This window comes from Pyrus communis, chromosome 7 (assembly GCF_041283825.1).
Source record: "Pyrus communis isolate YQ-2024b chromosome 7, ASM4128382v1, whole genome shotgun sequence".
In the NCBI taxonomy this organism is placed as follows: Eukaryota; Viridiplantae; Streptophyta; class Magnoliopsida; order Rosales; family Rosaceae; genus Pyrus; species Pyrus communis.
Genome location: NC_142571.1, coordinates 13,768,799 through 13,781,703, shown reverse-complemented (window position 1 = coordinate 13,781,703; position 12,905 = coordinate 13,768,799). Strand labels below are relative to the sequence as shown.

At 37.9% G+C, this 12,905-nt stretch overlaps 1 non-coding gene across 1 annotated transcript; it reads left to right on the top strand.

Moving 5' to 3' along the window:
- Positions 1-1,299: 1,299 nt before the first annotated feature.
- LOC137720598 (small nucleolar RNA R71) lies at positions 1,300-1,410 on the top strand. Its single transcript, XR_011066551.1, has one exon. It is a non-coding gene; the product is annotated as a small nucleolar RNA R71 (small nucleolar RNA).
- The last annotated feature ends 11,495 nt before the right edge of the window (positions 1,411-12,905 follow it).

Below are 12,905 nucleotides of genomic sequence, written 5' to 3'. Positions count from 1 at the left end.
GCAAGTTGTAATGAAATGGTGGTGGCTTTCAAATCTCCCAAACCTAGTTGAAGGTACACTGAATAAGGCATTAAGTTGATGCTAGCACCCAAATCAAGCATTGCCTTCTCTACTTTCTTGTCCCCTATGGTGATGTTGATAGAGAAACTTCCTGGATCCTTGAGCTTTGGTGGAAGTTTTCTTTGCAAAACTGCACTCAAATTCTCAGACACCACAACCTTCTCATGTGGTCCATACTTCCTTTTGTAGCTGTTTAACTCCTTAAAGAACTTCCCATATGCTGGCATGTTCCTAATGACATCAAGCAAAGGTAAGTTAACATTCACTTTGCTTAGTATATCAAAAATCTCTTTAAATGACTTATCCTGCTTGCTCTTGGCAAGTCTTCCAGGGAATGGTATTGGTGGAGTGTATGGTTTCTCGGCCTTGTGAAGATTTGGTGCTTCAAATGAGGAAGTAGCATGGCTTGGTTCCTCATTTGGTTTCTCATTGTCTCCTTGAGTAACACCTGCATTCACATGATCATATTCATTAGTAACTTCATTGCCAACTCTATTATCAATAGCCTTACCACTTCTAAGTGTAGTGATTGCTTTGGCTTGCTCTTGGTTCCTTTGGAGTATCACGGGTTGGCTTGGAAACTTCCCAACCTCTCTTTGGTTCAAGGCATCTGCAATCTGCCCCAATTGTGTCTCCATTTTGGTTAGGGCTGCTGAATGTTGTTGGAGAGTGCTATTTATGGAATGTTGGAATTGCAAAGTGTTTTGGGCTAACAACTTAACCGTATCCTCAAGGGTAGTGGTAGGTTTTGGTTGGAAAGTTTGGAATTGATTGTTGTTCTTCCATGAAAGGTTGGGATGATCTCTCCAACTCGGGTTATATGTATTGGAATACATATCATTCCTTGGTCTTTGATTGTAAGAATTCATGAGGTTCACTTGCTCTTGAACATACTCGGGATAAGCCTCCCTAGATGGACATTGATGAGTAGGGTGGTTTGGTAAGTTGCAAATGGCACACACTTCATTTGCTTTTGGCACCATGTTGAGCACGGATTCAAGCTTCCTTTCTAGGTTAGCTACCTGCAACAAAAGCTCATGATTAGAACTTGTTTCATAGACTCCAATTTTCTTACCCCTTAAATCTTTGTGTTGAGCATTAGACCCCAACATCTCATAAATGTTATATGACTCTTGAGCATTCTTTTTCTTCAATGCTCCACCTGCTGCATTATCAACAGTTGATTGACAAGTTTGGGTTAGTCCATCATAGAAAATTTGCATTTGTAAGTGAAAAGGTAACCCATGGTGTGGACATTGTATCAAGAGGCCTTTAAAACGCTCCCAACACTCATTGAAAGGTTCTCCATCATCTTGTTTGAAGTTGAAGATTTGTCCCCTTAATGTGGCTGTCTTTTGAGTGGAAAAAAACTTCTCCAAGAACTTCTTAGCCACGGCATGCCATGTAGTGAGGGAACCTGGTGTTAGAGTCATCAACCAACTCTTGGCCTTATCTTTCAAGGTGTAAGGAAACACTCTCATCCTCAAATTTGCTTCACTTACTCCCTGCAAAGGTAAACCACTCACAACATTGTAAAACTCTTTAATATGAGCTAAAGGGTCTTCATTAGGTAAGCCATAAAATGAAGGAAACATATGGAAATGTGAAGATTTGAGATCATAGTTTCTAGCTTCTGTGGGCAGCAAGATGCATGAAGGTGAATTTGGTATGATTGGTTGAGCAAAATCCTCCAAAGCTCGAAGTTCATCTTCGTTGCCTGCCATCTCTTCTTCTCTTTCCCAATTAAATTGCTCAGATTCTTTACTTGTTGAACTAGGTGAATTCCCTTCCTCTTCCTCACGGCTAAAGGATGAACTTGATGGCACAAAGTTGTCCAAAGTGTGGCCCTTCAACCGTTCAATTCTTTGGCCTAACTCAACAAGTCTATTTGACATATACTACCTGAAATAAAATAACACAAGTGTGAATGAAAATCTACTAGCAAACAACAATGAAATGAACAAAAATAAACTTAAAAACGTTTGAAAGGACTCAAAGGACTCAAAACAGATTCACAAGACTCAAAACAAGCTAAAAACTCTCAAAACTGCCTAAAAACACAAACTGGGCAGTTTTGACACTAAACTCAACTTTGGACGAAAATTAGGTTTGGGCTTCACTCAAAATGCTTCAAAACACAAGATAAGACAGATTCTAAGCTTAAGACTTAACAAAATATGGGAGGGAATTTGTATTTGGACGAAATTTAATTAAATGGACATATTGTAAAGAAAACAGATTGTAAAGCAAATTGATGTAAACCAATGGATAATGGAATGGCTAAGGGATTCCTCTCTACTCACGAAATATATGCAACTTAAACCAACTTCCAGTTACCAATTCGACAAGTTATGAACCTTGACACTAATCAAAATAGCAAACAAGCAAACAAGCAATTACAAGGGACTGAAATCAGTCCCCGGCAACGGCGCCATTTTTGTTGATGTATATTTCCTTCCTAATGCTAGAATATATTTAGTATAATGGCACAAGCAAGGGTGTCGAATCCACAGGGACTAATTGGACCTATGTAATTACTTGTTTTGCAAGAACTTCTATGAAATGAATCAAACTAATCAAATGAAGCAGATTTGTTGTTGTTACTTGAAAGCATAAAGAAATGAAGTAAACACAAGTAAATGAATCAATAACTAACACAATGAGATGGTTCCAAAGGAAATGAAACTAGGGATTCGGTTTCACCATTGCTCAACTAAGTCCATGTTTGTTAAGCTAGTTTGTACTCATTCATCTACCTATTTCTTGAGTTTGTTTCACTTGGACATGATCAACCATATGATGTGTGGATTTGATCAAATGTCTATAATCATGAACCTAATTGTGATGTGCAACTTTGGTTCATAATCAAGAGTATGTAATGCATAAGAAACTTTCATAAAACCAAAGGGAATAACTCGGCAGGATGTTTGCTAAACATTCCCTTCATTCATTCACATATCTACCAAGATTATGCATGATGTGTGTTTTAATCTTGGCTACACAACTTTGTGATTAATTCAAATGGTGATCAAACATTAAAATCAACTCACAACGTCAGAAATAAATCAGAGAATGAAACAAGAAATAGATGGACAAACTGAGCATTCTAACTTAATTACATGGCAAACTTTGCAAGGTTACATCGAATCCCTAGAGGAGGATTAGTTACACTTCATGTTTACAAAGATTTGACATAAAAATAAATAACATGAGTGAACATGGAATTAAGAAGAATAAACCCTTGAAGCAAAACTGATTTTGAAGTCCTTGAGGAGTGGCCTTCGGGGTTGGTTCTCCAAGTATGATGCAACTGAATTAGATCCGCTTGGTATGTTTTCTGCAAAGGGGAGAACAAATGGGCAGAGAATGGACAGAGAATAGGGTGAAATGGAGCGGCTATGGGTGAATAAAAATGGAATGAATGCCGAACCCCTTGATGTGTGAAGTGTGACTTGTTTTATAGAAGGGAATGTGGCTCCAACATTCAGATTGGATCTCAATCTGCACAAGTGAGATGGAATAGCATCAAATGAGCTGGAATTGAATGGGTTTCTGAGGTGTTGGTCGCACGGCATGGACAGGGTCTGCAAGTGTGTGGTTTGTTTAATCAAAATGCATGTGTCCTTGCTGCAACAAGTGAGTGGAATCTGCAAAGGTGAATTGTTTGTACAAATTCTGGAAAGGTGAAGAAAGCACACGGCATGGAATGATGGAATGAGTGAATTTCTGGAATAAAGGATGCAAGGAATGGACATGATTTGCAATCACATGGGAGTGCACGGCATGATTGTGTGGAATCTGATTTGGTGCTAGAAGTGCATAAAATGATGGGATGATATGGGAACACACGGCCAAGGTTGTGACATGCATGTGAATGCATGTTTTGGTGTTGGAACCACATAGCTGACTTCAATGATTTTGCCTTCCCATTGATCCAAATTCACACTTGGCTGCACACTAACACCAAATAATGTAAAATGCAACTAGTTTAATCCAAAACAATCACAAAGAAGCCAAATAAGGAAGATATAAATGTATGCAAAATGTGACTTATCAACACCCAAACCTAATCTAAACATTGTCCTCGATGTTTAAAATTGTATGCAATGCAAGATATGGAATGGTATCAAAATAAACACAACATAAAGAAAGAACACAAACCACACTAGGTTGCCTCCTAGTAAGCGCTGTATTTAATGTCTAGGCAAGACATGGTAGCTTGTTCATGGTGTTGTAAATTCAAGAACATCCACGACTTGATACACTTACTCTTCCTCCACTTTATCCAAGTATGGCTTCAATCGCTGCCCGTTGACTTTAAAAGAGGTGTCATTCTTCATGTTCTCTATTTCCACAGCTCCGTGGGGAAATGTTTGCAGCACCTTAAATGGTCCCACCCACCTAGACTTCAATTTTCCTGGAAAAAGTCTCAAACGTGAGTCAAACAAAAGTACTTTCATACCTTGGTGAAACTCCTTCCTTAGGATGGCCTTGTCATGATAGTGCTTAGTCCGTTCCTTGTAGATTTTGGCATTCTCATATGCCTCATTTCTGAGTTCTTCCAACTCATTAAGTTGGAGTTTCCTTGCTACTCCAGCATCCTTGTAATCAAAGTTGAACTTCTTGATGGCCCAATATGCACGGTGTTCAAGCTCCATTGGCAAGTGACAAGCTTTCCCAAACACAAGGCGATAAGGACTCATGCCAATGGGGGTCTTGTATGCTGTTCTATATGCCCATAGTGCATCATTTAACCTCAATGACCAATCCTTCCTTGTAGGGCTCACAGTCTTCATCAAAATGTTCTTGATCTCCCTATTGCTAATCTCCACTTGTCCTGAGGTTTGAGGATGGTACGGGGTTGCCACTTTGTGGTTGATGTTGTACTTCTTCATCAAGGATTCAAAAGGTTTGTTGCAGAAATGGCTGCCACCATCACTAATAATAGATCTTGGGGTTCCAAACCTACAAAAAAATCACATCTTTAAGAAAATTCAACACAACCTTATGATCATTAGTTCTTGTAGCAATGGCTTCAACCCATTTGGATACGTAATCCACTGCCACTAATATGTATAAGTAGCCAAAAGAGGATGGAAATGGTCCCATGAAATCGATTCCCCAAACATCAAAAAGTTCCACCACCAAAATGTTGTTCAATGGCATCTCATTTCTTCGGCTAATGTTCCCCATTTTCTGGCACTTATCACACTTAGAGCAAAAATCAAAAGCATCTTTGAATAAAGTAGGCCAAAAGAAACCAGATTGTAAAACCTTTAGAGATGTCTTTTTGGCACCAAAATGGCCTCCACATGCCAATGTGTGGCTAAATGTTAGGATGCTTTGTTGCTCACTCTCTGGGACACATCTCCTAATGATTTGATCAGGGCAATATTTAAACAAATATGGTTCGTCCCAAACGTACTGCTTCGCCATGGCAAGGAACTTCTTTCTTTCCTGAAAAGAAAGGTCATTTCTCATTATACCACAGGCAAGATAATTCACAAAGTCCGCATACCATGGTTCTTTTTCTTGAACAACAAAGAGTTGTTCATCTGGAAATGATTCATTTAAGGGCAAAGGTTGTCCCACTCCATGGTTTTCATTAAGCCTGGACAAATGCTCAGCCACAACATTATCACTGCCCTTCTTATCTCGAATTTCCAAGTCAAACTCTTGTAGTAAGAGTATCCATCTAATCAAGCGTGGTTTAGCATCCTTCTTTGTCATCAAATACCTAATGGCTGCATGATCAGAAAACACAATAACTTTAGATCCCACAAGATATGACCTAAACTTTTCTAAGGCAAAAACAACAGCAAGCAACTCCTTTTCAGTTGTGGAATAGTTAAGTTGAGCATCATGCAGAGTCCAGCTTGCATAGTAGATCACATGTGGACGCTTGTTCACCCTTTGCCCTAAAACTGCACCAATAGCATAGTCAGAGGCATCACACATTAATTCAAAAGGTAACGACTAATCTGGTGCCATAATAATAGGGGTCGAGGTTAGTTCATATTTCAAGGTATTGAATGCATCCATACAAGCCTTATCAAAATGAAATACAACATCTTTAGCTAACAGATCGCATAATGGACGAGTGATCATTGAAAAGTTCTTAATGAAACGACGATAAAAACCCGCATGGCCCAAGAAACTTCTTACTCCCTTCACAGTGGTGGGGGCTACCATATTGGTGATGACGTCAATTTTGGCTTTGTCCACCTCCATTCCTTTGCTAGAGATTACATGCCCCAACACAATTCCTTGTTTCACCATAAATTGGCACTTTTCCCAATTGAGAACCAAATTTGTTTCCTGACATCTTTGAAGTACTAATGACAGATGGTTAAGACATTCATCAAAAGAAGAACCAAACACTGAGAAATCATCCATAAATACCTCAATGAATCTTTCTACCATGTCAGAAAAGATGGCCAGCATGCATCTTTGGAATGTTGCTGGAGCATTGCAAAGTCCAAACGGCATTCTCCTGTATGCAAATGTGCCAAAGGGGCAAGTAAAGGTTGTTTTCTCTTGATCCTCCGGAGTGATTGCAATTTGATTGTAACCTGAGTATCCATCCAGAAAACAATAATGTGAGTAACCTGCCAATCTCTCAAGCATTTGATCTATGAAAGGCATAGGAAAGTAATCTTTTCTAGTGCTAGAATTCAACTTCCTGTAATCGGTGCAAACACGCCAACTGGCCGTGGGCTTTGTGGGCACAAGCTCATTGTTTTCATTCCTCATCACAATGATTCCCACCTTCTTAGGAACCACCTGAATAGCACTCACCCATTTGCTATCAGAAATGGGATATATGATCCCCACATCTAACAATTTCAACACCTCATTCCTAACAACCTCCTTCATGTGTGGATTGAGTCTTCTTTGTGGCTCACGGGTTGACTTTGCCCCTTCCTCCAAAAGAATCCTATGCATGCACATGGTAGGGCTTATTCCCTTGATATCTGCAATAGACCAACCAAAAACTGATTTGAACTCTTTTAACACCCTAATTAGTTTATCTTCTTCATTTGGGGTGAGATCAGAAGCTATGATAATTGGAAGAGTTTCAAATTCAGCTAGATATTGTTGATGTATATTTCCTTCCTAATGCTAGAATATATTTAGTATAATGGCACAAGCAAGGGTGTCGAATCCACAGGGACTAATTGGACCTATGTAATCACTTGTTTTGCAAGAACTTCTATGAAATGAATCAAACTAATCAAATGAAGCAGATTTGTTGTTGTTACTTGAAAGCATAAAGAAATGAAGTAAACACAAGTAAATGAATCAATAACTAACACAATGAGATGGTTCCAAAGGAAATGAAACTAGGGATTCGGTTTCACCATTGCTCAACTAAGTCCATGTTTGTTAAGCTAGTTTGTACTCATTCATCTACCTATTTCTTGAGTTTGTTTCACTTGGACATGATCAACCATATGATGTGTGGATTTGATCAAATGTCTCTAATCATGAACCAAGTTGTGATGTGCAACTTTGGTTCATAATCAAAAGTATGTAATGCACAAGAAACTTTCATAAAACCAAAGGGAATAACTCGGCAGGATGTGTGCTAAACACTCCCTTCATTCATTCACATATCTACCAAGATTATGCATGATGTGTGTCTTAATCTTGGCTAAACAACTTAGTGATTAATTCAAATGATGATCAAACATTAAAATCAACACACTAAGTCACCATTAAATCAGAGAATGAAACAAGAAATAGATGGACAAACTAAGCATTCTAACTTAATTACATGGCAAACTTTGCAAGGTTACATCGAATCCCTAGAGGAGGATTAGTTACACTTCATGTTTACTGATAGGAGCATATTCATGCGACTTAAATGGCTTGTTCTCGTGCATTTACGTTATGTTTCTTTAGTTATTTTAGTCCTTTAAGCTATTTTCGTGTGTTTGTAGGTCCAAAGGGCTAAAGGAGCAAAAAGATGCATTTTGGAGACTTTTGGAGCACTTTTGGGCTAAGGATGGATAGCTTATGCTTGGCGCCAAAATGTTGGACAAAATTGAAGACCAAAGTGTTGGAACTTTGTTCCCTTTAGTTTTAGGACATTTAAACCTTTCCAATTCCCTTATGCCGTGCATCTCCACCTTTCTCCCAAAACCATACACATGCATTCATTATTCATTCTCTCACATGCTCCCATTACTTATCATAATCACATATCATATCACTTATCATTCACCACTTATCACTTATCTTATCATTCACCACTTATCACTTATCATATCATTCACCACTTATCATTCATCAAACACATGCATTCACATGTTTTCACAATCTGCCATCATTCCAACCAAAACCGTGCACATGCTATCACCATGCATTCACATGCACTTGTTCCTCCATCATTCCATCCTTTAAAACATTGCACATGCACTTTAATCATTCAACACATGCATTCATTTCATCATTTCAGCCACTTCATCATTCCATCAGATTTCACAACCTAAGTCACATGTACATTCATCCACCTTTCTCCCAAAAAGCTTTGCACATGCATTCACTCACCACAAACAAGTCACATGCATTCATCAACATATCTAGCTGTCATTCACATGCATTCCATCTTTTAATTTAATCACATGCACATTCACCTTGCATTTGCAGAAAATCCACTTCATAACACATGCATCTTGGCAGATTTCACATGCACTCATGCACATTCACCTTAATCATTCACATAGCTTTAATCCACATGCATTTCCACCTAGATTTCCACCTCACAACGACCAGAAATCAACCAAAACCGTGCATTCCCTTTCATTTCTGTCAAAGCACATGCATTTCCACCCTTTAATCACATGCACAAACAGCCACATGCATCTCCCATCACCATTTCAGATTTCCACCAAGTTCCTAGCTGTCATGTTCCCCCCATTTCACCTATAAATACTCATTCATTCATTCTCATTCATTCACAATTCATTTCACAACAGAAATTGGTCCCTTGGGGCCGTGCCCTTCACAAGTCCATCCATTCCATTCATAAACACTCATCCATTGCAGAAATGTAGACCATAAAACTCCCTTGTGCCGTGCTCTCCCTTACAATCCAAACACCATCCTTCCATTTCCACCACTCCCCAAACCATTCACACCATCAAACTATCCCTAGACCTTGTGCTACAACGAAGAGGAAGAGAAGAGTGCCTAAACGTTCATACAATTCAAGTTTGAGTTGTTGGAATGTTTAGGTGTTTCTTTGATTTCAATGTTTAAATTCAATACTCTTTGTTTTGTACCATGAGGAACTAAACCCCCCTTTGGTTAGGGGGTGATTCGAATATATGTTTATGCTTGCATTTTGATTTGATTACTTCTAATTGCGTTTCATAAGTTGTGATTCAATTTGTTTAACCGTTTTATTGATAACTTATTTATGTATGTTTATTGAGAGTGCACGCTTAATTTTCATGCATGAATATGACGCTAGAATATAAGTGAGTTTCACCTAATAGTTACGAACTTATATTCATAAGTAGTGGAGGTTGCTTATAAACAATCGCGTTAAACGAATTCTTGGCAAGAGTTTCATGCATTCATAGTAACGAATGCCTCGTCAACACTTATAATTTTCATAGAGCGTAATGATTCTTGCTTGTACCTCTTCTATGCATTCATGTTGAGGACTTGTGGGGAATGTTTTGAATTGTCGCATGCATCATCCAATTCAATAACGTTAGGAAGATTTGAAGGTTAATTAGTGCATCACGGTTAACTTGGGGTGTTGAGAATTCATGGTTTATTGAAATGCAATTGGAAATCATTTTATTATGCAAGTATAACATGTATGGAGATGAACCCCTTGGCTAGCATCCATCCATTCATTCCATTTCATCACATTCATATATACTATCTGTCTTAATTCGAATCTGTACATTTTATTTAATTTCGTATAAAACTCAATCCCCCTTTACTTTATTGTCCAATTTAGTAGAAAGTGTTTTAGTTTATGTTTATAAGTGTTTTGATTCAATTTATTTCCCAAAATTCGTCCAAATTCACCAAAGTGCTCAAAACTGCCCAGAAAGTGATTTTAAGGCTGTTTTGAGTGTTTTGGGTGATGTTTGAGTCTTTTGGTTTGTTTTAGTGTTTTAAAGTTTAGTTTTGCATTCTTTGAGTCTAGTATAGTGTTTTATATTGTGTTTTTACGTTTGAATCAAACCATAATCTTAAATTCGTCCAACATTGGGTTTAAGGTCAGAAACTGCCTAGTTTGTGTTTTTAGGCAGTTTTGAGTCTTTTGAACTTGTTTTGAGTCCTTTGAGTCTTTGTGAACGTTTTTAACTTTATTTTACGTTTTTGAGTCAGTTTCCAAGTGATTTGCAATCCCTCCTAATCCCCGGTTAAGAACGATCCCTACTTATACTTATACTACAATTGACAAAAAGAGGGTTTAATTTGTGTGCGTATAAATCTCGCACCATTTACAAAGATTTGACATAAAAATAAATAGCATGAGTGAACATGGAATTAAGAAGAATAAACCCTTGAAGCAAAACTGATTTTGAAGTCCTTGAGGAGTGGCCTTCGGGGTTGGTTCTCCAAGTATGATGCAACTGAATTAGATCCACTTGGTATGTTTTCTGCAAAGGGGAGAGCAAATGGGCAGAGAATGGACAGAGAATAGGGTGAAATGGAGCGGCTATGGGTGAATAAAAATGGAATGAATGCCAAGGACAGTTTCTGTGTAAAGGAGAGAATGTCAAATGCAATGGTATGGAGAGGGAGAATGAGTGAGGATGATGGACGGAAGTGGAGCAAGAATCGTGTGTGTAATCCAATAATATCCGAGAGAAGAATGAGTGAGTCCCCCTTAGTTAATTTCTGAATGTGGCTAATGATGGAAAACAATCAGAATGCATGTGAAAGCTGACATGATCCATGTGAAAGGAATGCTGAAAAGGGGATGAATGTGCACGGTATGGGCATGAAGGAGTAGGAAATGCATGAAAATGGTTGGATGAGTGGATTTCTGGCGTGATACCTGCAAAGCATGGACATGATCTGCATCTAGGTGGTTTATTTAATCCAAGATACATGTGCAATGTCTGCCACAAGGGAGTGGACAATCTGAAACTGGTTAGAATAATCTGGAATTGGGTATGTGATGCGATATTTTATACGCACACAAATTAAACCCTCCTTTTGACAATTGTAGTATAAGTATAAGTAGGGATCGTTCTGGACCGGGGATTAGGAGGGATTGTTAATCACTTGGATTTGACTCAAAAACATAAAAACAAAGTTAAAAACGTTCACAAAGACTCAAAGGACTCAAAACAAGTTCAGAAGACTCAAAACTGCCTAAAAACACTAACTAGGCAGTTTCTGACCTTAAACCCAATGTTGGACGAATTTAAGATTATGGCTTGATTCAAACGTAAAATAACAATATAAAACACTATACTAGACTCAAAGAATGCAAAACTAAACTTTAAAACACTAAAACAAACAAAAAGACTCAAAACAACACAAACACACTCAAATCTGCCTAAAAACCACTTTCTGGGCAGATTTGAGCACAAACACAAATTTGGACGAATTTGTGTAACAAAATGACTCAAAACTCTTATAAACACAAACTAAGACACTTTCTAACTAAATTAGACAATAAAGTAAAGGGGGATTTTAATTTGACGAAAATTGAAATAACGAAACAAGTTTAATAAACTAGACAGAATGTAAATATGAATGCGATGAAAATGAATGGATGAATGCTAGCTAGAAGGTTCTTCTCCACACATGTTACACTTGCATAATAAAATGATTTCCAATTGCATTTCAATAAACCATGAATTCTCAACACCCCAAGTTAACCGTGATGCACTAATTAACCTTCAAATCTTCCTAACGTTATTGAATTGGATGGGTTAGCGCATACAACAATTCAAAACATTCCCCACAAGTCCCCTACATGATTGCATAATAGAGATACAAGCAAGAATCATTACGCTCTATGAAAATTATAAGTGTTGACGAGGCATTCGTTAATATGGAATACGCATGAAACTTATACCAAGAATTTATTTAACGCGATTGTTTATAAGCAACCTCCACTACTTGTGAATATAAGTTCATAACTATTAGGTGAAACTCACTTATATTCTAGCATCATATTCATGCATGAAAATTAAGCGTGCACTCTCAATAAACATACATAAATAGGTTATCAATAAAACAGTTAAACAAATTGAATTCACAACTTATGAAACGTAATTAGAAGTAATCAAATCAAAATGCAAGCATAAACATATATTTCGAATTACCCCATAACTTTGAAATCAAAGAAACACCTAAACATTCCAACAACTCAAACTTGAATTGTATGAACGTTTAGGCACTCTTCTCTTCCATTCCTCATACGTACAAAACAAAGAGTATTGAAATTAACATTGAAATCAAAGAAACACCTAAACATTCCAACAACTCAAACTTGAATTGTATGAATGTTTAGGCACTCTTCTCTTCCTCTTCTCTGTAGCACAAGGTCTAAGGATAGTTTGATGGTGTGAATGGTTTGGGGAGTGGTGAAAATGGAAGGATGGTGTTTGGATTGTAAGGGAAACTCACGGCACAAAGGGGGAAGTGTTGGTGGTATGTACAATGGAATGGAAGTGTTTATGGAATGGATGAATTTCTGGCACAAAGGCCTTATTTCTGTGGTGAATGGATCCCCCCTTTTGTGGCTGCAATGAAGGGTTATTTATAGGTGAAATGGGGGGAACATGACAGCTAGGAGGGTGGTGGAAATCTGGAATGGTGATGGGAGATGCATGTGGCTGATTTATGCATGTGAT